The sequence below is a fragment of the Eleutherodactylus coqui genome, chromosome 3, assembly GCF_035609145.1.
Source record: "Eleutherodactylus coqui strain aEleCoq1 chromosome 3, aEleCoq1.hap1, whole genome shotgun sequence".
Classification (NCBI taxonomy): Eukaryota; Metazoa; Chordata; class Amphibia; order Anura; family Eleutherodactylidae; genus Eleutherodactylus; species Eleutherodactylus coqui.
The window spans coordinates 98,854,817-98,874,208 of record NC_089839.1 but is presented as its reverse complement, the minus strand read 5'-3'; the positions used below and the strand labels follow the sequence as shown (position 1 = coordinate 98,874,208).

The 19,392-nt window shown below is 42.1% G+C and overlaps 34 non-coding genes across 34 annotated transcripts; all 34 read right to left on the bottom strand.

The window, feature by feature from the left end:
- Nucleotides 1-223: 223 nt before the first annotated feature.
- TRNAL-UAA (transfer RNA leucine (anticodon UAA)) lies at nt 224-306 on the bottom strand. Its single transcript has one exon. It is a non-coding gene; the product is annotated as a tRNA-Leu (tRNA).
- A 1,229-nt stretch (nt 307-1,535) lies between these two features.
- Nucleotides 1,536-1,618, bottom strand: TRNAL-UAA (transfer RNA leucine (anticodon UAA)). The gene has a single exon. It is a non-coding gene; the product is annotated as a tRNA-Leu (tRNA).
- Nucleotides 1,619-1,971: 353 nt separating this feature from the next.
- TRNAL-UAA (transfer RNA leucine (anticodon UAA)) lies at nt 1,972-2,054 on the bottom strand. Its single transcript has one exon. It is a non-coding gene; the product is annotated as a tRNA-Leu (tRNA).
- A 355-nt stretch (nt 2,055-2,409) lies between these two features.
- TRNAL-UAA (transfer RNA leucine (anticodon UAA)) lies at nt 2,410-2,492 on the bottom strand. The gene has a single exon. It is a non-coding gene; the product is annotated as a tRNA-Leu (tRNA).
- A 354-nt stretch (nt 2,493-2,846) lies between these two features.
- On the bottom strand, nt 2,847-2,929 carry TRNAL-UAA (transfer RNA leucine (anticodon UAA)). The gene has a single exon. It is a non-coding gene; the product is annotated as a tRNA-Leu (tRNA).
- Nucleotides 2,930-3,284: 355 nt separating this feature from the next.
- Nucleotides 3,285-3,367, bottom strand: TRNAL-UAA (transfer RNA leucine (anticodon UAA)). The gene has a single exon. It is a non-coding gene; the product is annotated as a tRNA-Leu (tRNA).
- A 354-nt stretch (nt 3,368-3,721) lies between these two features.
- On the bottom strand, nt 3,722-3,804 carry TRNAL-UAA (transfer RNA leucine (anticodon UAA)). Its single transcript has one exon. It is a non-coding gene; the product is annotated as a tRNA-Leu (tRNA).
- Nucleotides 3,805-4,158: 354 nt separating this feature from the next.
- On the bottom strand, nt 4,159-4,241 carry TRNAL-UAA (transfer RNA leucine (anticodon UAA)). The gene has a single exon. It is a non-coding gene; the product is annotated as a tRNA-Leu (tRNA).
- Nucleotides 4,242-4,596: 355 nt separating this feature from the next.
- On the bottom strand, nt 4,597-4,679 carry TRNAL-UAA (transfer RNA leucine (anticodon UAA)). The gene has a single exon. It is a non-coding gene; the product is annotated as a tRNA-Leu (tRNA).
- Nucleotides 4,680-5,033: 354 nt separating this feature from the next.
- TRNAL-UAA (transfer RNA leucine (anticodon UAA)) lies at nt 5,034-5,116 on the bottom strand. Its single transcript has one exon. It is a non-coding gene; the product is annotated as a tRNA-Leu (tRNA).
- A 354-nt stretch (nt 5,117-5,470) lies between these two features.
- On the bottom strand, nt 5,471-5,553 carry TRNAL-UAA (transfer RNA leucine (anticodon UAA)). Its single transcript has one exon. It is a non-coding gene; the product is annotated as a tRNA-Leu (tRNA).
- A 354-nt stretch (nt 5,554-5,907) lies between these two features.
- Nucleotides 5,908-5,990, bottom strand: TRNAL-UAA (transfer RNA leucine (anticodon UAA)). Its single transcript has one exon. It is a non-coding gene; the product is annotated as a tRNA-Leu (tRNA).
- A 354-nt stretch (nt 5,991-6,344) lies between these two features.
- Nucleotides 6,345-6,427, bottom strand: TRNAL-UAA (transfer RNA leucine (anticodon UAA)). Its single transcript has one exon. It is a non-coding gene; the product is annotated as a tRNA-Leu (tRNA).
- Nucleotides 6,428-6,781: 354 nt separating this feature from the next.
- Nucleotides 6,782-6,864, bottom strand: TRNAL-UAA (transfer RNA leucine (anticodon UAA)). The gene has a single exon. It is a non-coding gene; the product is annotated as a tRNA-Leu (tRNA).
- Nucleotides 6,865-8,175: 1,311 nt separating this feature from the next.
- On the bottom strand, nt 8,176-8,258 carry TRNAL-UAA (transfer RNA leucine (anticodon UAA)). The gene has a single exon. It is a non-coding gene; the product is annotated as a tRNA-Leu (tRNA).
- A 353-nt stretch (nt 8,259-8,611) lies between these two features.
- On the bottom strand, nt 8,612-8,694 carry TRNAL-UAA (transfer RNA leucine (anticodon UAA)). The gene has a single exon. It is a non-coding gene; the product is annotated as a tRNA-Leu (tRNA).
- A 355-nt stretch (nt 8,695-9,049) lies between these two features.
- On the bottom strand, nt 9,050-9,132 carry TRNAL-UAA (transfer RNA leucine (anticodon UAA)). Its single transcript has one exon. It is a non-coding gene; the product is annotated as a tRNA-Leu (tRNA).
- A 354-nt stretch (nt 9,133-9,486) lies between these two features.
- Nucleotides 9,487-9,569, bottom strand: TRNAL-UAA (transfer RNA leucine (anticodon UAA)). The gene has a single exon. It is a non-coding gene; the product is annotated as a tRNA-Leu (tRNA).
- A 354-nt stretch (nt 9,570-9,923) lies between these two features.
- On the bottom strand, nt 9,924-10,006 carry TRNAL-UAA (transfer RNA leucine (anticodon UAA)). The gene has a single exon. It is a non-coding gene; the product is annotated as a tRNA-Leu (tRNA).
- A 1,310-nt stretch (nt 10,007-11,316) lies between these two features.
- TRNAL-UAA (transfer RNA leucine (anticodon UAA)) lies at nt 11,317-11,399 on the bottom strand. The gene has a single exon. It is a non-coding gene; the product is annotated as a tRNA-Leu (tRNA).
- Nucleotides 11,400-11,752: 353 nt separating this feature from the next.
- TRNAL-UAA (transfer RNA leucine (anticodon UAA)) lies at nt 11,753-11,835 on the bottom strand. The gene has a single exon. It is a non-coding gene; the product is annotated as a tRNA-Leu (tRNA).
- Nucleotides 11,836-12,190: 355 nt separating this feature from the next.
- On the bottom strand, nt 12,191-12,273 carry TRNAL-UAA (transfer RNA leucine (anticodon UAA)). Its single transcript has one exon. It is a non-coding gene; the product is annotated as a tRNA-Leu (tRNA).
- A 354-nt stretch (nt 12,274-12,627) lies between these two features.
- TRNAL-UAA (transfer RNA leucine (anticodon UAA)) lies at nt 12,628-12,710 on the bottom strand. Its single transcript has one exon. It is a non-coding gene; the product is annotated as a tRNA-Leu (tRNA).
- A 354-nt stretch (nt 12,711-13,064) lies between these two features.
- TRNAL-UAA (transfer RNA leucine (anticodon UAA)) lies at nt 13,065-13,147 on the bottom strand. Its single transcript has one exon. It is a non-coding gene; the product is annotated as a tRNA-Leu (tRNA).
- A 354-nt stretch (nt 13,148-13,501) lies between these two features.
- On the bottom strand, nt 13,502-13,584 carry TRNAL-UAA (transfer RNA leucine (anticodon UAA)). Its single transcript has one exon. It is a non-coding gene; the product is annotated as a tRNA-Leu (tRNA).
- A 1,306-nt stretch (nt 13,585-14,890) lies between these two features.
- Nucleotides 14,891-14,973, bottom strand: TRNAL-UAA (transfer RNA leucine (anticodon UAA)). Its single transcript has one exon. It is a non-coding gene; the product is annotated as a tRNA-Leu (tRNA).
- Nucleotides 14,974-15,326: 353 nt separating this feature from the next.
- On the bottom strand, nt 15,327-15,409 carry TRNAL-UAA (transfer RNA leucine (anticodon UAA)). The gene has a single exon. It is a non-coding gene; the product is annotated as a tRNA-Leu (tRNA).
- Nucleotides 15,410-15,764: 355 nt separating this feature from the next.
- Nucleotides 15,765-15,847, bottom strand: TRNAL-UAA (transfer RNA leucine (anticodon UAA)). Its single transcript has one exon. It is a non-coding gene; the product is annotated as a tRNA-Leu (tRNA).
- A 354-nt stretch (nt 15,848-16,201) lies between these two features.
- On the bottom strand, nt 16,202-16,284 carry TRNAL-UAA (transfer RNA leucine (anticodon UAA)). The gene has a single exon. It is a non-coding gene; the product is annotated as a tRNA-Leu (tRNA).
- A 355-nt stretch (nt 16,285-16,639) lies between these two features.
- TRNAL-UAA (transfer RNA leucine (anticodon UAA)) lies at nt 16,640-16,722 on the bottom strand. The gene has a single exon. It is a non-coding gene; the product is annotated as a tRNA-Leu (tRNA).
- A 354-nt stretch (nt 16,723-17,076) lies between these two features.
- TRNAL-UAA (transfer RNA leucine (anticodon UAA)) lies at nt 17,077-17,159 on the bottom strand. Its single transcript has one exon. It is a non-coding gene; the product is annotated as a tRNA-Leu (tRNA).
- Nucleotides 17,160-17,513: 354 nt separating this feature from the next.
- TRNAL-UAA (transfer RNA leucine (anticodon UAA)) lies at nt 17,514-17,596 on the bottom strand. The gene has a single exon. It is a non-coding gene; the product is annotated as a tRNA-Leu (tRNA).
- Nucleotides 17,597-17,950: 354 nt separating this feature from the next.
- TRNAL-UAA (transfer RNA leucine (anticodon UAA)) lies at nt 17,951-18,033 on the bottom strand. Its single transcript has one exon. It is a non-coding gene; the product is annotated as a tRNA-Leu (tRNA).
- A 353-nt stretch (nt 18,034-18,386) lies between these two features.
- Nucleotides 18,387-18,469, bottom strand: TRNAL-UAA (transfer RNA leucine (anticodon UAA)). Its single transcript has one exon. It is a non-coding gene; the product is annotated as a tRNA-Leu (tRNA).
- Nucleotides 18,470-19,392: the final 923 nt, after the last annotated feature.

Sequence of the window (19,392 nt, the reverse complement as noted above, 5' to 3'; positions counted from 1 at the left end):
CGATTCTTTCATCCAAAGTTTTGAAGATTGTTATGTGCGTAAAGCACATATGATCATGGTAGGGATCATGATTAACAATTTGCTCCTAGGATAAAAAGAATGTAATAAACACACAGTCACAGGATTCAGATTGAGAAAAAAATTATTGGCAAAGAGACCTGCAGCAGGATCTGTTGTGTTGCTCTACGATTCCTAGCTTGCAGAGCTCCCCGGCTAAAACCTACACCAGGAGTGGGGTTTGAACCCACGCGGATACATATCCATTGGATCTTAAGTCCAACGCCTTAACCACTCGGCCATCCTGGTGGAAGACTGTCCTGTTTTTGCTCCCAATCGGATACAAATGTTGGACATGCAATGCTCTTTGATGCGGTTTTCAGAATTTGGTTCAATTTCATCTATTTCCTTGTGCAGTTTAAACATTTAGACACAAAAATCGATTCTTTCATCCAAGGTTTTGAAGATTTCTATGTGCGTAAAGCACATATGATCATGGTAGGGATCATGATTAACAATTTGCTCCTAGGATAAAAAAGAATGCTATAAACACACAGTCGCAGGATTCAGATTGAGAAAAAAATTATTGGCAAAGAGACCTGCAGCAGGATCTTTTGTGTTGCTCTACGATTCCTAGCTTGCAGAGCTCCCCGGCTAAAACCTATACCAGGAGTGGGGTTTGAACCCACGCGGATACATATCCATTGGATCTTAAGTCTAACGCCTTAACAACTCGGCCATCCTGGTGAAAGACTGTCCTGTTTTTGCTCCCAATCGGATACAAATGTTGGCCATGCAATGCTCTTTGATGCGGTTTTCAGAATTTGGTTCAATTTCATCTATTTCCTTGTGCAGTTTAAACATTTAGACACAAAAATCGATTCTTTCATCCAAGGTTTTGAAGATTGTTATGTGCGTAAAGCACATATGATCATGGTAGGGATCATGATTAACAATTTGCTCCTAGGATAAAAAGAATGCTATAAACACACAGACACAGGATTCAGATTGAGAAAAAAATTATTGGCAAAGAGACCTGCAGCAGGATCTGTTGTGTTGCTCTACGATTCCTAGCTTGCAGAGCTCCCCGGCTAAAACCTATACCAGGAGTGGGGTTTGAACCCACGCGGATATATATCCATTGGATCTTAACTCCAATGCCTTAACCACCCGGCCATCCTGGTGTAAAACTATCCTGTTTTTGCTCCCAATCGGATGCAAATGTTGGCCATACAATGCTCTTTGATGCGGTTTTCAGAATTTGGTTCAATTTCATCTATTTCCTTGTGCAGTTTAAACATTTAGACATAAAAATCGATTCTTTCATCCAAAGTTTTGAAGATTGTTATGTGCGTAAAGCACATATGATCATGGTAGGGATCATGATTAACAATTTGCTCCTAGGATAAAAAGAATGTAATAAACACACAGTCACAGGATTCAGATTGAGAAAAAAATTATTGGCAAAGAGACCTGCAGCAGGATCTGTTGTGTTGCTCTACGATTCCTAGCTTGCAGAGCTCCCCGGCTAAAACCTATACCAGGAGTGGGGTTTGAACCCACGCGGATACATATCCATTGGATCTTAAGTCCAACGCCTTAACCACTCGGCCATCCTGGTGGAAGACTGTCCTGTTTTTGCTCCCAATCGGATACAAATGTTGGCCATGCAATGCTCTTTGATGCGGTTTTCAGAATTTGGTTCAATTTCATCTTTTTCCTTGTGCAGTTTAAACATTTAGACACAAAAATCGATTCTTTCATCCAAAGTTTTAAGATTGTAATGTGCGTAAAGCACATATGATCATGGTAGGGATCATGATTAACAATTTGCTCCTAGGATAAAAAGAATGTAATAAACACACAGTCACAGGATTCAGATTGAGAAAAAGATTATTGGCAAAGAGACCTGCAGCAGGATCTGTTGTGTTGCTCTACGATTCCTAGCTTGCAGAGCTCCCCGGCTAAAACCTATACCAGGAGTGGGGTTTGAACCCACGCGGATACATATCCATTGGATCTTAAGTCCAACGCCTTAACCACTCGGCCATCCTGGTGGAAGACTGTCCTGTTTTTGCTCCCAATCGGATGCAAATGTTGGCCATACAATGCTCTTTAATGCGGTTTTCAGAATTTGGTTCAATTTCATCTATTTCCTTGTGCAGTTTAAACATTTAGACACAAAAATCGATTCTTTCATCCAATGTTTTGTAGATTGGATATGTGCGTAAAGCACCTATGATCATGGTAGGGATCATGATTAACAATTTGCTCCTAGGATAAAAAGAATGCTATAAACACACAGTCGCAGGATTCAGATTGAGAAAAAAATTATTGGCAAAGAGACCTGCAGCAGGATCTTTTGTGTTGCTCTACGATTCCTAGCTTGCAGAGCTCCCCGGCTAAAACCTATACCAGGAGTGGGGTTTGAACCCACGCGGATACATATCCATTGGATCTTAAGTCCAACACCTTAACCACTCGGCCATCCTGGTGTAAAACTATCCTGTTTTTGCTCCCAATCGGATGCAAATGTTGGCCATACAATGCTCTTTGATGCGGTTTTCAGAATTTGGTTCAATTTCATCTATTTCCTTGTGCAGTTTAAACATTTAGACACAAAAATCGATTCTTTCATCCAAAGTTTTGAAGATTGTTATGTGCGTAAAGCACATATGATCATGGTAGGGATCATGATTAACAATTTGCTCCTAGGATAAAAAGAATGTAATAAACACACAGTCACAGGATTCAGATTGAGAAAATAATTATTGGCAAAGAGACCTGCAGCAGGATCTGTTGTGTTGCTCTACGATTCCTAGCTTGCAGAGCTCCCCGGCTAAAACCTATACCAGGAGTGGAGTTTGAACCCACGCGGATACATATCCATGGGATTTTAAGTCCAACGCCTTAACCACTCGGCCATCCTGGTGTAAAACTATCCTGTTTTTGCTCCCAATCGGATACAAATGTTGGCCATACAATGCTCTTTGATGCGGTTTTCAGAATTTGGTTCAATTTCATCTATTTCCTTGTGCAGTTTAAACATTTAGACACAAAAATCGATTCTTTCATCCAATGTTTTGTAGATTGGATATGTGCGTAAAGCACCTATGATCATGGTAGGGATCATGATTAACAATTTGCTCCTAGGATAAAAAGAATGTAATAAACACACAGTCACAGGATTCAGATTGAGAAAAAAATTATTGGCAAAGAGACCTGCAGCAGGATCTGTTGTGTTGCTCTACGATTCCTAGCTTGCAGAGCTCCCCGGCTAAAACCTATACCAGGAGTGGGGTTTGAACCCACGCGGATACATATCCATTGGATCTTAAGTCCAACACCTTAACCACTCGGCCATCCTGGTGGAAGACTGTCCTGTTTTTGCTCCCAATCGGATACAAATGTTGGCCATGCAATGCTCTTTGATGCGGTTTTCAGAATTTGGTTCAATTTCATCTATTTCCTTGTGCAGTTTAAACATTTAGACACAAAAATCGATTCTTTCATCCAAGGTTTTGAAGATTGTTATGTGCGTAAAGCACATATGATCATGGTAGGGATCATGATTAACAATTTGCTCCTAGGATAAAAAGAATGCTATAAACACACAGTCGCAGGATTCAGATTGAGAAAAAAATTATTGGCAAAGAGACCTGCAGCAGGATCTTTTGTGTTGCTCTACGATTCCTAGCTTGCAGAGCTCCCCGGCTAAAACCTATACCAGGAGTGGGGTTTGAACCCACGCGGATACATATCCATTGGATCTTAAGTCCAACGCCTTAACCACTCGGCCATCCTGGTGTAAAACTATCCTGTTTTTGCTCCCAATCGGATGCAAATGTTGGCCATACAATGCTCTTTGATGCGGTTTTCAGAATTTGGTTCAATTTCATCTATTTCCTTGTGCAGTTTAAACATTTAGACACAAAAATCGATTCTTTCATCCAAAGTTTTGAAGATTGTTATGTGCGTAAAGCACATATGATCATGGTAGGGATCATGATTAACAATTTGCTCCTAGGATAAAAAGAATGTAATAAACACACAGTCACAGGATTCAGATTGAGAAAAAAATTATTGGCAAAGAGACCTGCAGCAGGATCTGTTGTGTTGCTCTACGATTCCTAGCTTGCAGAGCTCCCCGGCTAAAACATATACCAGAAGTGGGGTTTGAACCCACGCGGATACATATCCATTGGATCTTAAGTCCAACGCCTTAACCACTCGGCCATCCTGGTGGAAGACTGTCCTGTTTTTGCTCCCAATCGGATACAAATGTTGGACATGCAATGCTCTTTGATGCGGTTTTCAGAATTTGGTTCAATTTCATCTATTTCCTTGTGCAGTTTAAACATTTAGACACAAAAATCGATTCTTTCATCCAATGTTTTGTAGATTGGATATGTGCGTAAAGCACCTATGATCATGGTAGGGATCATGATTAACAATTTGCTCCTAGGATAAAAAGAATGCTATAAACACACAGTCGCAGGATTCAGATTGAGAAAAAAATTATTGGCAAAGAGACCTGCAGCAGGATCTTTTGTGTTGCTCTACGATTCCTAGCTTGCAGAGCTCCCCGGCTAAAACCTATACCAGGAGTGGGGTTTGAACCCACGTGGATACATATCCATTGGATCTTAAGTCCAACGCCTTAACCACTCGGCCATCCTGGTGTAAAACTATCCTGTTTTTGCTCCCAATCGGATGCAAATGTTGGCCATACAATGCTCTTTGATGCGGTTTTCAGAATTTGGTTCAATTTCATCTATTTCCTTGTGCAGTTTAAACATTTAGACACAAAAATCGATTCTTTCATCCAAGGTTTTGAAGATTGTTATGTGCGTAAAGCACATATGATCATGGTAGGGATCATGATTAACAATTTGCTCCTAGGATAAAAAGAATGTAATAAACACACAGTCACAGGATTCAGATTGAGAAAAAAATTATTGGCAAAGAGACCTGCAGCAGGATCTGTTGTGTTGCTCTACGATTCCTAGCTTGCAGAGCTCCCCGGCTAAAACCTATACCAGGAGTGGGGTTTGAACCCACGCGGATACATATCCATTGGATCTTAAGTCCAACGCCTTAACCACTCGGCCATCCTGGTGGAAGACTGTCCTGTTTTTGCTCCCAATCGGATACAAATGTTGGCCATGCAATGCTCTTTGATGCGGTTTTCAGAATTTGGTTCAATTTCATCTATTTCCTTGTGCAGTTTAAACATTTAGACACAAAAATCGATTCTTTCATCCAAGGTTTTGAAGATTGTTATGTGCGTAAAGCACATATGATCATGGTAGGGATCATGATTAACAATTTGCTCCTAGGATAAAAAGAATGCTATAAACACACAGTCGCAGGATTCAGATTGAGAAAAAAATTATTGGCAAAGAGACCTGCAGCAGGATCTTTTGTGTTGCTCTACGATTCCTAGCTTGCAGAGCTCCCCGGCTAAAACCTATACCAGGAGTGGGGTTTGAACCCACGCGGATACATATCCATTGGATCTTAAGTCCAACGCCTTAACCACTCAGCCATCCTGGTGTAAAACTATCCTGTTTTTGCTCCCAATCGGATGCAAATGTTGGCCATACAATGCTCTTTAATGCGGTTTTCAGAATTTGGTTCAATTTCATCTATTTCCTTGTGCAGTTTAAACATTTAGACACAAAAATCGATTCTTTCATCCAAGGTTTTGAAGATTGTTATGTGCGTAAAGCACATATGATCATGGTAGGGATCATGATTAACAATTTGCTCCTAGGATAAAAAGAATGCTATAAACACACAGTCGCAGGATTCAGATTGAGAAAAAAATTATTGGCAAAGAGACCTGCAGCAGGATCTGTTGTGTTGCTCTACGATTCCTAGCTTGCAGAGCTCCCCGGCTAAAACCTATACCAGGAGTGGGGTTTGAACCCACGCGGATACATATCCATTGGATCTTAAGTCCAACGCCTTAACCACTCGGCCATCCTGGTGTAAAACTATCCTGTTTTTGCTCCCAATCGGATGCAAATGTTGGCCATACAATGCTCTTTAATGCGGTTTTCAGAATTTGGTTCAATTTCATCTATTTCCTTGTGCAGTTTAAACATTTAGACACAAAAATCGATTCTTTCATCCAAAGTTTTGAAGATTGTTATGTGCGTAAAGAACATATGATCATGGTAGGGATCATGATTAACAATTTGCTCCTAGGATAAAAAGAATGTAATAAACACACAGTCACAGGATTCAGATTGAGAAAAAAATTATTGGCAAAGAGACCTGCAGCAGGATCTGTTGTGTTGCTCTACGATTCCTAGCTTGCAGAGCTCCCCGGCTAAAACCTATACCAGGAGTGGGGTTTGAACCCACGCGGATACATATCCATTGGATCTTAAGTCCAACGCCTTAACCACTTGGCCATCCTGGTGGAAGACTGTCCTGTTTTTGCTCCCAATCGGATACAAATGTTGGCCATGCAATGCTCTTTGATGCGGTTTTCAGAATTTGGTTCAATTTCATCTATTTCCTTGTGCAGTTTAAACATTTAGACACAAAAATCGATTCTTTCATCCAAGGTTTTGAAGATTGTTATGTGCGTAAAGCACATATGATCATGGTAGGGATCATGATTAACAATTTGCTCCTAGGATAAAAAGAATGCTATAAACACACAGTCGCAGGATTCAGATTGAGAAAAAAATTATTGGCAAAGAGACCTGCAGCAGGATCTTTTGTGTTGCTCTACGATTCCTAGCTTGCAGAGCTCCCCGGCTGAAACCTATACCAGGAGTGGGGTTTGAACCCACGCGGATACATATCCATTGGATCTTAAGTCCAACGCCTTAACCACTCGGCCATCCTGGTGTAAAACTATCCTGTTTTTGCTCCCAATCGGATGCAAATGTTGGCCATACAATGCTCTTTAATGCGGTTTTCAGAATTTGGTTCAATTTCATCTATTTCCTTGTGCAGTTTAAAAATTTAGACACAAAAATCGATTCTTTCATCCAAAGTTTTGAAGATTGTTATGTGCGTAAAGCACATATGATCATGGTAGGGATCATGATTAACAATTTGCTCCTAGGATAAAAAGAATGTAATAAACACACAGTCACAGGATTCAGATTGAGAAAAAAATTATTGGCAAAGAGACCTGCAGCAGGATCTGTTGTGTTGCTCTACGATTCCTAGCTTGCAGAGCTCCCCGGCTAAAACCTATACCAGGAGTGGGGTTTGAACCCACGCGGATACATATCCATTGGATCTTAAGTCCAACGCCTTAAAGGGGTTGTCCCGAGGCAGCAAGTGGGTCTATACACTTCTGCATGGCCATAATAATGCACTTTGTAATGTACATTGTGCATTAATTATGAGCCATACAGAAGTTATAAAAAGTTTTATACTTACCTGCTCCGTTGCTGGCGTCCTCGTCTCCATGGTGCCGACTAATTTTCGCCCTCCGATGGCCAAATTAGCCGCGCTTGCGCAGTCCGGGTCTTCTTCTTTTCTGAATGGGGCTCCGTGTAGCTCCGTGTAGCTCCGCCCCGTCACGTGCCGATTCCAGCCAATCAGGAGGCTGGAATCGGCAATGGACCGCACAGAAGCCCTGCGGTCCATGGAGACAGAGGATCCCGGCGGCCATCTTCAGCAGGTGAGTATGAAGACGCCGGACCGCCGGGATTCAGGTAAGCGCTGTGCGGGTTGTTTTTTTAACCCCTGCAGCGGGGTTGTCTCGCGCCGAACGGGGGGGGGGGGGGTTTAAAAAAAAAAAAAACCCGTTTCGGCGCGGGACAACCCCTTTAACCACTCAGCCATCCTGGTGGAAGACTGTCCTGTTTTTGCTCCCAATCGGATACAAATGTTGGCCATGCAATGCTCTTTGATGCGGTTTTCAGAATTTGGTTCAATTTCATCTATTTCCTTGTGCAGTTTAAACATTTAGACACAAAAATCGATTCTTTCATCCAAGGTTTTGAAGATTGTTATGTGCGTAAAGCACATATGATCATGGTAGGGATCATGATTAACAATTTGCTCCTAGGATAAAAAGAATGCTATAAACACACAGTCGCAGGATTCAGATTGAGAAAAAAATTATTGGCAAAGAGACCTGCAGCAGGATCTTTTGTGTTGCTCTACGATTCCTAGCTTGCAGAGCTCCCCGGCTAAAACCTATACCAGGAGTGGGGTTTGAACCCACGCGGATACATATCCATTGGATCTTAAGTCCAACGCCTTAACAACTCGGCCATCCTGGTGAAAGACTGTCTTGTTTTTGCTCCCAATCGGATACAAATGTTGGCCATGCAATGCTCTTTGATGCGGTTTTCAGAATTTGGTTCAATTTCATCTTTTTCCTTGTGCAGTTTAAACATTTAGACACAAAAATCGATTCTTTCATCCAAAGTTTTAAGATTGTTATGTGCGTAAAGCACATATGATCATGGTAGGGATCATGATTAACAATTTGCTCCTAGGATAAAAAGAATGTAATAAACACACAGTCACAGGATTCAGATTGAGAAAAAAATTATTGGCAAAGAGACGTGCAGCAGGATCTGTTGTGTTGCTCTACGATTCCTAGCTTGCAGAGCTCCCCGGCTAAAACCTATACCAGGAGTGGGGTTTGAACCCACGCGGATACATATCCATTGGATCTTAAGTCCAACGCCTTAACCACTCGGCCATCCTGGTGGAAGACTGTCCTGTTTTTGCTCCCAATCGGATACAAATGTTGGCCATACAATGCTCTTTGATGCGGTTTTCAGAATTTGGTTCAATTTCATCTATTTCCTTGTGCAGTTTAAACATTTAGACACAAAAATCGATTCTTTCATCCAATGTTTTGTAGATTGGATATGTGCGTAAAGCACCTATGATCATGGTAGGGATCATGATTAACAATTTGCTCCTAGGATAAAAAGAATGCTATAAACACACAGTCGCAGGATTCAGATTGAGAAAAAAATTATTGGCAAAGAGACCTGCAGCAGGATCTTTTGTGTTGCTCTACGATTCCTAGCTTGCAGAGCTCCCCGGCTAAAACCTATACCAGGAGTGGGGTTTGAACCCACGCGGATACATATCCATTGGATCTTAAGTCCAACGCCTTAACCACTCGGCCATCCTGGTGTAAAACTATCCTGTTTTTGCTCCCAATCGGATGCAAATGTTGGCCATACAATGCTTTTTAATGCGGTTTTCAGAATTTGGTTCAATTTCATCTATTTCCTTGTGCAGTTTAAACATTTAGACACAAAAATCGATTCTTTCATCCAAAGTTTTGAAGATTGTTATGTGCGTAAAGAACATATGATCATGGTAGGGATCATGATTAACAATTTGCTCCTAGGATAAAAAGAATGTAATAAACACACAGTCACAGGATTCAGATTGAGAAAAAAATTATTGGCAAAGAGACCTGCAGCAGGATCTGTTGTGTTGCTCTACGATTCCTAGCTTGCAGAGCTCCCCGGCTAAAACCTATACCAGGAGTGGGGTTTGAACCCACGCGGATACATATCCATTGGATCTTAAGTCCAACGCCTTAACCACTTGGCCATCCTGGTGGAAGACTGTCCTGTTTTTGCTCCCAATCGGATACAAATGTTGGCCATGCAATGCTCTTTGATGCGGTTTTCAGAATTTGGTTCAATTTCATCTATTTCCTTGTGCAGTTTAAACATTTAGACACAAAAATCGATTCTTTCATCCAAGGTTTTGAAGATTGTTATGTGCGTAAAGCACATATGATCATGGTAGGGATCATGATTAACAATTTGCTCCTAGGATAAAAAGAATGCTATAAACACACAGTCGCAGGATTCAGATTGAGAAAAAAATTATTGGCAAAGAGACCTGCAGCAGGATCTTTTGTGTTGCTCTACGATTCCTAGCTTGCAGAGCTCCCCGGCTGAAACCTATACCAGGAGTGGGGTTTGAACCCACGCGGATACATATCCATTGGATCTTAAGTCCAACGCCTTAACCACTCGGCCATCCTGGTGTAAAACTATCCTGTTTTTGCTCCCAATCGGATGCAAATGTTGGCCATACAATGCTCTTTAATGCGGTTTTCAGAATTTGGTTCAATTTCATCTATTTCCTTGTGCAGTTTAAAAATTTAGACACAAAAATCGATTCTTTCATCCAAAGTTTTGAAGATTGTTATGTGCGTAAAGCACATATGATCATGGTAGGGATCATGATTAACAATTTGCTCCTAGGATAAAAAGAATGTAATAAACACACAGTCACAGGATTCAGATTGAGAAAAAAATTATTGGCAAAGAGACCTGCAGCAGGATCTGTTGTGTTGCTCTACGATTCCTAGCTTGCAGAGCTCCCCGGCTAAAACCTATACCAGGAGTGGGGTTTGAACCCACGCGGATACATATCCATTGGATCTTAAGTCCAACGCCTTAAAGGGGTTGTCCCGAGGCAGCAAGTGGGTCTATACACTTCTGCATGGCCATAATAATGCACTTTGTAATGTACATTGTGCATTAATTATGAGCCATACAGAAGTTATAAAAAGTTTTATACTTACCTGCTCCGTTGCTGGCGTCCTCGTCTCCATGGTGCCGACTAATTTTCGCCCTCCGATGGCCAAATTAGCCGCGCTTGCGCAGTCCGGGTCTTCTTCTTTTCTGAATGGGGCTCCGTGTAGCTCCGTGTAGCTCCGCCCCGTCACGTGCCGATTCCAGCCAATCAGGAGGCTGGAATCGGCAATGGACCGCACAGAAGCCCTGCGGTCCATGGAGACAGAGGATCCCGGCGGCCATCTTCAGCAGGTGAGTATGAAGACGCCGGACCGCCGGGATTCAGGTAAGCGCTGTGCGGGTTGTTTTTTTAACCCCTGCAGCGGGGTTGTCTCGCGCCGAACGGGGGGGGGGGGGTTTAAAAAAAAAAAAAACCCGTTTCGGCGCGGGACAACCCCTTTAACCACTCAGCCATCCTGGTGGAAGACTGTCCTGTTTTTGCTCCCAATCGGATACAAATGTTGGCCATGCAATGCTCTTTGATGCGGTTTTCAGAATTTGGTTCAATTTCATCTATTTCCTTGTGCAGTTTAAACATTTAGACACAAAAATCGATTCTTTCATCCAAGGTTTTGAAGATTGTTATGTGCGTAAAGCACATATGATCATGGTAGGGATCATGATTAACAATTTGCTCCTAGGATAAAAAGAATGCTATAAACACACAGTCGCAGGATTCAGATTGAGAAAAAAATTATTGGCAAAGAGACCTGCAGCAGGATCTTTTGTGTTGCTCTACGATTCCTAGCTTGCAGAGCTCCCCGGCTAAAACCTATACCAGGAGTGGGGTTTGAACCCACGCGGATACATATCCATTGGATCTTAAGTCCAACGCCTTAACAACTCGGCCATCCTGGTGAAAGACTGTCTTGTTTTTGCTCCCAATCGGATACAAATGTTGGCCATGCAATGCTCTTTGATGCGGTTTTCAGAATTTGGTTCAATTTCATCTTTTTCCTTGTGCAGTTTAAACATTTAGACACAAAAATCGATTCTTTCATCCAAAGTTTTAAGATTGTTATGTGCGTAAAGCACATATGATCATGGTAGGGATCATGATTAACAATTTGCTCCTAGGATAAAAAGAATGTAATAAACACACAGTCACAGGATTCAGATTGAGAAAAAAATTATTGGCAAAGAGACGTGCAGCAGGATCTGTTGTGTTGCTCTACGATTCCTAGCTTGCAGAGCTCCCCGGCTAAAACCTATACCAGGAGTGGGGTTTGAACCCACGCGGATACATATCCATTGGATCTTAAGTCCAACGCCTTAACCACTCGGCCATCCTGGTGGAAGACTGTCCTGTTTTTGCTCCCAATCGGATACAAATGTTGGCCATACAATGCTCTTTGATGCGGTTTTCAGAATTTGGTTCAATTTCATCTATTTCCTTGTGCAGTTTAAACATTTAGACACAAAAATCGATTCTTTCATCCAATGTTTTGTAGATTGGATATGTGCGTAAAGCACCTATGATCATGGTAGGGATCATGATTAACAATTTGCTCCTAGGATAAAAAGAATGCTATAAACACACAGTCGCAGGATTCAGATTGAGAAAAAAATTATTGGCAAAGAGACCTGCAGCAGGATCTTTTGTGTTGCTCTACGATTCCTAGCTTGCAGAGCTCCCCGGCTAAAACCTATACCAGGAGTGGGGTTTGAACCCACGCGGATACATATCCATTGGATCTTAAGTCCAACGCCTTAACCACTCGGCCATCCTGGTGTAAAACTATCCTGTTTTTGCTCCCAATCGGATGCAAATGTTGGCCATACAATGCTTTTTAATGCGGTTTTCAGAATTTGGTTCAATTTCATCTATTTCCTTGTGCAGTTTAAACATTTAGACACAAAAATCGATTCTTTCATCCAAAGTTTTGAAGATTGTTATGTGCGTAAAGCACATATGATCATGGTAGGGATCATGATTAACAATTTGCTCCTAGGATAAAAAGAATGTAATAAACACACAGTCACAGGATTCAGATTGAGAAAAAAATTATTGGCAAAGAGACCTGCAGCAGGATCTGTTGTGTTGCTCTACGATTCCTAGCTTGCAGAGCTCCCCGGCTAAAACCTATACCAGGAGTGGGGTTTGAACCCACGCGGATACATATCCATTGGATCTTAAGTCCAACGCCTTAACCACTCGGCCATCCTGGTGGAAGACTGTCCTGTTTTTGCTCTCAATCGGATACAAATGTTGGTCATGCAATGCTCTTTGATGCGGTTTTCAGAATTTGGTTCAATTTCATCTATTTCCTTGTGCAGTTTAAACATTTAGACACAAAAATCGATTCTTTCATCCAAGGTTTTGAAGATTGTTATGTGCGTAAAGCACATATGATCATGGTAGGGATCATGATTAACAATTTGCTCCTAGGATAAAAAGAATGCTATAAACACACAGTCGCAGGATTCAGATTGAGAAAAAAATTATTGGCAAAGAGACCTGCAGCAGGATCTTTTGTGTTGCTCTACGATTCCTAGCTTGCAGAGCTCCCCGGCTAAAACCTATACCAGGAGTGGGGTTTGAACCCACGCGGATACATATCCATTGGATCTTAAGACCAACGCCTTAACCACTCGGCCATCCTGGTGTAAAACTATCCTGTTTTTGCTCCCAATCGGATGCAAATGTTGGCCATACAATGCTTTTTAATGCGGTTTTCAGAATTTGGTTCAATTTCATCTATTTCCTTGTGCAGTTTAAACATTTAGACACAAAAATCGATTCTTTCATCCAAAGTTTTGAAGATTGTTATGTGCGTAAAGCACATATGATCATGGTAGGGATCATGATTAACAATTTGCTCCTAGAATAAAAAGAATGTAATAAACACACAGTCACAGGATTCAGATTGAGAAAAAAATTATTGGCAAAGAGACCTGCAGCAGGATCTGTTGTGTTGCTCTACGATTCCTAGCTTGCAGAGCTCCCCGGCTAAAACCTATACCAGGAGTGGGGTTTGAACCCATGCGGATACATATCCATTGGATCTTAAGTCCAACGCCTTAACCACTCGGCCATCCTGGTGGAAGACTGTCCTGTTTTTGCTCCCAATCGGATACAAATGTTGGCCATGCAATGCTCTTTGATGCGGTTTTCAGAATTTGGTTCAATTTCATCTTTTTCCTTGTGCAGTTTAAACATTTAGACACAAAAATCGATTCTTTCATCCAAGTTTTGAAGATTGTTATGTGCGTAAAGCACATATGATCATGGTAGGGATCATGATTAACAATTTGCTCCTAGGATAAAAAGAATGTAATAAACACACAGTCACAGGATTCAGATTGAGAAAAAAATTATTGGCAAAGAGACCTGCAGCAGGATCTGTTGTGTTGCTCTACGATTCCTAGCTTGCAGAGCTCCCCGGCTAAAACCTATACCAGGAGTGGGGTTTGAACCCACGCGGATACATATCCATTGGATCTTAAGTCCAACGCCTTAAAGGGGTTGTCCCGAGGCAGCAAGTGGGTCTATACACTTCTGCATGGCCATAATAATGCACTTTGTAATGTACATTGTGCATGAATTATGAGCCATACAGAAGTTATAAAAAGTTTTATACTTACCTGCTCCGTTGCTGGCGTCCTCGTCTCCATGGTGCCGACTAATTTTCGCCCTCCGATGGCCAAATTAGCCGCGCTTGCGCAGTCCGGGTCTTCTTCTTTTCTGAATGGGGCTCCGTGTAGCTCCGTGTAGCTCCGCCCCGTCACGTGCCGATTCCAGCCAATCAGGAGGCTGGAATCGGCAATGGACCGCACAGAAGCCCTGCGGTCCATGGAGACAGAGGATCCCGGCGGCCATCTTCAGCAGGTGAGTATGAAGACGCCGGACCGCCGGGATTCAGGTAAGCGCTGTGCGGGTTGTTTTTTTAACCCCTGCAGCGGGGTTGTCTCGCGCCGAACGGGGGGGGGGTTTAAAAAAAAAAAAAACCCGTTTCGGCGCGGGACAACCCCTTTAACCACTCGGCCATCCTGGTGGAAGACTGTCCTGTTTTTGCTCCCAATCGGATACAAATGTTGGCCATGCAATGCTCTTTGATGCGGTTTTCAGAATTTGGTTCAATTTCATCTATTTCCTTGTGCAGTTTAAACATTTAGACACAAAAATCGATTCTTTCATCCAAGGTTTTGAAGATTGTTATGTGCGTAAAGCACATATGATCATGGTAGGGATCATGATTAACAATTTGCTCCTAGGATAAAAAGAATGCTATAAACACACAGTCGCAGGATTCAGATTGAGAAAAAAATTATTGGCAAAGAGACCTGCAGCAGGATCTTTTGTGTTGCTCTACGATTCCTAGCTTGCAGAGCTCCCCGGCTAAAACCTATACCAGGAGTGGGGTTTGAACCCACGCGGATACATATCCATTGGATCTTAAGTCCAACGCCTTAACAACTCGGCCATCCTGGTGAAAGACTGTCTTGTTTTTGCTCCCAATCGGATACAAATGTTGGCCATGCAATGCTCTTTGATGCGGTTTTCAGAATTTGGTTCAATTTCATCTTTTTCCTTGTGCAGTTTAAACATTTAGACACAAAAATCGATTCTTTCATCCAAAGTTTTAAGATTGTTATGTGCGTAAAGCACATATGATCATGGTAGGGATCATGATTAACAATTTGCTCCTAGGATAAAAAGAATGTAATAAACACACAGTCACAGGATTCAGATTGATAAAAAAATTATTGGCAAAGAGACCTGCAGCAGGATCTGTTGTGTTGCTCTACGATTCCTAGCTTGCAGAGCTCCCCGGCTAAAACCTATACTAGGAGTGGGGTTTGAACCCACGCGGATACATATCCATTGGATCTTAAGTCCAACGCCTTAACCACTCGGCCATCCTGGTGGAAGACTGTCCTGTTTTTGCTCCCAATCGGATGCAAATGTTGGCCATACAATGCTCTTTAATGCGGTTTTCAGAATTTGGTTCAATTTCATCTATTTCCTTGTGCAGTTTAAACATTTAGACACAAAAATCGATTCTTTCATCCAATGTTTTGTAGATTGGATATGTGCGTAAAGCACCTATGATCATGGTAGGGATCATGATTAACAATTTGCTCCTAGGATAAAAAGAATGCTATAAACACACAGTCGCAGGATTCAGATTGAGAAAAAAATTATTGGCAAAGAGACCTGCAGCAGGATCTTTTGTGTTGCTCTACGATTCCTAGCTTGCAGAGCTCCCCGGCTAAAACCTATACCAGGAGTGGGGTTTGAACCCACGCGGATACATATCCAGTGGATCTTAAGTCCAACGCCTTAACCACTCGGCCATCCTGGTGTAAAACTATCCTGTTTTTGCTCCCAATCGGATGCAAATGTTGGCCATACAATGCTCTTTGATGCGGTTTTCAGAATTTGGTTCAATTTCATCTATTTCCTTGTGCAGTTTAAACATTTAGACACAAAAATCGATTCTTTCATCCAAAGTTTTGAAGATTGTTATGTGCGTAAAGCACATATGATCATGGTAGGGATCATGATTAACAATTTGCTCCTAGGATAAAAAGAATGTAATAAACACACAGTCACAGGATTCAGATTGAGAAAAAAATTATTGGCAAAGAGACCTGCAGCAGGATCTGTTGTGTTGCTCTACGATTCCTAGCTTGCAGAGCTCCCCGGCTAAAACCTATACCAGGAGTGGGGTTTGAACCCACGCGGATACATATCCATTGGATCTTAAGTCCAACGCCTTAACCACTCGGCCATCCTGGTGGAAGACTGTCCTGTTTTTGCTCCCAATCGGATACAAATGTTGGACATGCAATGCTCTTTGATGCGGTTTTCAGAATTTGGTTCAATTTCATCTATTTCCTTGTGCAGTTTAAACATTTAGACACAAAAATCGATTCTTTCATCCAATGTTTTGTAGATTGGATATGTGCGTAAAGCACCTATGATCATGGTAGGGATCATGATTAACAATTTGCTCCTAGGATAAAAAGAATGCTATAAACACACAGTCGCAGGATTCAGATTGAGAAAAAAATTATTGGCAAAGAGACCTGCAGCAGGATCTTTTGTGTTGCTCTACGATTCCTAGCTTGCAGAGCTCCCCGGCTAAAACCTATACCAGGAGTGGGGTTTGAACCCACGCGGATACATATCCATTGGATCTTAAGTCCAACGCCTTAACCACTCGGCCATCCTGGTGTAAAACTATCCTGTTTTTGCTCCCAATCGGATGCAAATGTTGGCCATACAATGCTCTTTGATGCGGTTTTCAGAATTTGGTTCAATTTCATCTATTTCCTTGTGCAGTTTAAACATTTAGACACAAAAATCGATTCTTTCATCCAAGGTTTTGAAGATTGTTATGTGCGTAAAGCACATATGATCATGGTAGGGATCATGATTAACAATTTGCTCCTAGGATAAAAAGAATGTAATAAACACACAGTCACAGGATTCAGATTGAGAAAAAAATTATTGGCAAAGAGACCTGCAGCAGGATCTGTTGTGTTGCTCTACGATTCCTAGCTTGCAGAGCTCCCCGGCTAAAACCTATACCAGGAGTGGGGTTTGAACCCACGCGGATACATATCCATTGGATCTTAAGTCCAACGCCTTAACCACTCGGCCATCCTGGTGTAAAACTATCCTGTTTTTGCTCCCAATCGGATGCAAATGTTGGCCATACAATGCTCTTTGATGCGGTTTTCAGAATTTGGTTCAATTTCATCTATTTCCTTGTGCAGTTTAAACATTTAGACACAAAAATCGATTCTTTCATCCAAGGTTTTGAAGATTGTTATGTGCGTAAAGCACATATGATCATGGTAGGGATCATGATTAACAATTTGCTCCTAGGATAAAAAGAATGTAATAAACACACAGTCACAGGATTCAGATTGAGAAAAAAATTATTGGCAAAGAGACCTGCAGCAGGATCTGTTGTGTTGCTCTACGATTCCTAGCTTGCAGAGCTCCCCGGCTAAAACCTATACCAGGAGTGGGGTTTGAACCCACGCGGATACATATCCATTGGATCTTAAGTCCAACGCCTTAACCACTCGGCCATCCTGGTGTAAAACTATCCTGTTTTTGCTCCCAATCGGATGCAAATGTTGGCCATACAATGCTCTTTGATGCGGTTTTCAGAATTTGGTTCAATTTCATCTATTTCCTTGTGCAGTTTAAACATTTAGACACAAAAATCGATTCTTTCATCCAAGGTTTTGAAGATTGTTATGTGCGTAAAGCACATATGATCATGGTAGGGATCATGATTAACAATTTGCTCCTAGGATAAAAAGAATGTAATAAACACACAGTCACAGGATTCAGATTGAGAAAAAAATTATTGGCAAAGAGACCTGCAGCAGGATCTGTTGTGTTGCTCTACGATTCCTAGCTTGCAGAGCTCCCCGGCTAAAACCTATACCAGGAGTGGGGTTTGAACCCACGCGGATACATATCCATTGGATCTTAAGTCCAACGCCTTAACAACTCGGCCATCCTGGTGAAAGACTGTCTTGTTTTTGCTCCCAATCGGATACAAATGTTGGCCATGCAATGCTCTTTGATGCGGTTTTCAGAATTTGGTTCAATTTCATCTATTTCCTTGTGCAGTTTAAACATTTAGACACAAAAATCGATTCTTTCATCCAAAGTTTTAAGATTGTTATGTGCGTAAAGCACATATGATCATGGTAGGGATCATGATTAACAATTTGCTCCTAGGATAAAAAGAATGTAATAAACACACAGTCACAGGATTCAGATTGAGAAAAAAATTATTGGCAAAGAGACCTGCAGCAGGATCTGTTGTGTTGCTCTACGATTCCTAGCTTGCAGAGCTCCCCGGCTAAAACCTATACCAGGAGTGGGGTTTGAACCCACGCGGATACATATCCATTGGATCTTAAGTCCAATGCCTTAACCACTCGGCCATCCTGGTGGAAGACTGTCCTGTTTTTGCTCCCAATCGGATGCAAATGTTGGCCATACAATGCTCTTTGATGCGGTTTTCAGAATTTGGTTCAATTTCATCTATTTCCTTGTGCAGTTTAAACATTTAGACACAAAAATCGATTCTTTCATCCAAAGTTTTGAAGATTGTTATGTGCGTAAAGCACATATGATCATGGTAGGGATCATGATTAACAATTTGCTCCTAGGATAAAAAGAATGTAATAAACACACAGTCACAGGATTCAGATTGAGAAAAAAATTATTGGCAAAGAGACCTGCAGCAGGATCTGTTGTGTTGCTCTACGATTCCTAGCTTGCAGAGCTCCCCGGCTAAAACCTATACCAGGAGTGGGGTTTGAACCCACGCGGATACATATCCATTGGATCTTAAGTCCAACGCCTTAAAGGGGTTGTTCCGAGGCAGCAAGTGGGTCTATACACTTCTGCATGGCCATAATAATGCACTTTGTAATGTACATTGTGCATTAATTATGAGCCATACAGAAGTTATAAAAAGTTTTATACTTACCTGCTCCGTTGCTGGCGTCCTCGTCTCCAAGGTGCCGACTAATTTTCGCCCTCCGATGGCCAAATTAGCCGCGCTTGCGCAGTCCTGGTCTTCTTCTTTTCGGAATGGGGCTCCGTGTAGCTCCGTGTAGCTCCGCCCCGTCACGTGCCGATTCCAGCCAATCAGGAGGCTGGAATCGGCAATGGACCGCACAGAAGCCCTGCGGTCCATGGAGACAGAGGATCCCGGCGGCCATCTTCAGCAGGTGAGTATGAAGACGCCGGACCGCCGGGATTCAGGTAAGCGCTGTGCGGGTTGTTTTTTTAACCCCTGCAGCGGGGTTGTCTCGCGCCGAACGGGGGGGGGGTTTAAAAAAAACAAAAACCCGTTTCGGCGCGGGA